Here is a 1,582-nt window from a genome sequence, read left to right as displayed (position 1 = left end):
CAGGTGGATTAACCAAACCACTGTTACACATTGGATTAGTGTGGTTATGAAAATTAAGTTTACTGAAAGTTTCAAAATAAAACTCAGAAAATTGCACTCACAAAAGTGCACCGCCGTAATATAAATCTTTTTTTATGTTTTTTTTCTCAGGATAGTGAACTGCCTTGCTGTGCAAGGCAGTTCATTAACATTAGCATTTCATGGGTCTCTCAAAGATAGAAATTCTTCCCCAGCTTTCTGTCTCTCACACACACACACAGCAGTCAGCTGAGGATTCATCGCTATAGCAACAGAATACACAGAAAGGCAGAGCTGCTGGTTTGGACTACAAACCAGCAGCCATAACTGCCATAGCTGTAGTTCTATCTATGGCCAAGACTCAGTTAAAACAGAGGCCTAAGCAGCATGTCAGAACTACAACATGGTTGAACTGTCTGTTACTATAGAGGAGGAGTTGGCTGGTATTCTGAACTACTTGTGCTTTGAGCAACTGATTTAACCCGATCACTATTACACATGAAATTAGTGTGACCATTTCAAATGAAGCTTATTGAAAATTTTCAATGTGGCCCATTGAGTGTGACCAATATGCTGAAGTGGCCCTCGGTGAAATTGAGTTTGACACCCCTGATCTAGGTGTAACCTCGGTAATTCTGATCGATCAGCATAAATCAGTTCTGCGTTGTGTGAATAAGGGCCAGGAGACAGGATGAGATGAAACGTCGTTTATCTGTGCGAAACAGAATATGGACTGATCAGGAATCGGGTTCATCACAGCGGGTTCAGCACCTCGCGCCCATCTCTCATGAACTGGCCAACAGCCGTATTTAATACATTAATATTGGACAGAAATACAAAGAAATAACACAACATGTACCTGTGCGAAACAGAATATGGACTGATCAGGAATCGGGTTCATCACAGCGGGTTCAGCACCTTACGAGGTGCTCCAGCATTTTACTGGAGCATTAAACTCAGTGAACCTACCTCGCGCCCATCTCTCATGAACTGGCAACGAGATGTTTGCGTTCACTATATTTAACCCTGCCAACCACCAGGAGGGGGTGCTGTTTCACCCTTTACACATGAACCCAAACTGGGAAGTAATGACAAGTGGAATTCTATACAATATTAACTATGTTACATAGGCACTTTGAGTAGTAGCCTCATGACATCATTGTATGTCACATAAAGTTTCTGCAGGCTATTTTTTTTGTATCGTCACCACAGATGGGCTGTGTAATAATGTGATTAAAACAGAGGCCTAAAACGATTTATCGTTTTAGAGTCGAAGGAAAGTTTCCCCGTTGATAGATTAAATAGTTTCATCTTATTTTTTTCTATATAAGACTCTACCAACAAAAAGTCTCTCAATAATATACATCGCCCTGTAAAAACCATCAGATAAGGCTTCTGCATGTTGGTGTTCCCGCTAAAGCCAAATTGGGTATATACCCAATTTGGGTTGTCTAGGCCTTTTTTATCGCAGCCTGTGGAGTTTTCCCTGACAGGGGACACACCTGTTGAATGTGTCAATCAGAAAACGCCGTGACCTGAGAAAAAGGGGGAATCCCAAATAGCT

General features: G+C 41.5%; 1 long non-coding RNA gene across 1 annotated transcript; it reads right to left on the bottom strand.

Moving 5' to 3' along the window:
* Positions 1-710: 710 nt before the first annotated feature.
* Positions 711-1,144, bottom strand: LOC103132578 (uncharacterized). Its single transcript, XR_001660997.1, has 2 exons — positions 988-1,144; positions 711-936 (listed from the first exon to the last, which is right to left on the bottom strand). It is a non-coding gene; the product is annotated as an uncharacterized LOC103132578 (long non-coding RNA).
* Between the last annotated feature and the right edge of the window lie 438 nt (positions 1,145-1,582).

Source organism: Poecilia formosa, unplaced genomic scaffold (assembly GCF_000485575.1).
Source record: "Poecilia formosa unplaced genomic scaffold, Poecilia_formosa-5.1.2 Scaffold1137, whole genome shotgun sequence".
NCBI classification, from domain to species: domain Eukaryota; kingdom Metazoa; phylum Chordata; class Actinopteri; order Cyprinodontiformes; family Poeciliidae; genus Poecilia; species Poecilia formosa.
This window is presented reverse-complemented; position numbering and strand designations above follow the sequence as displayed.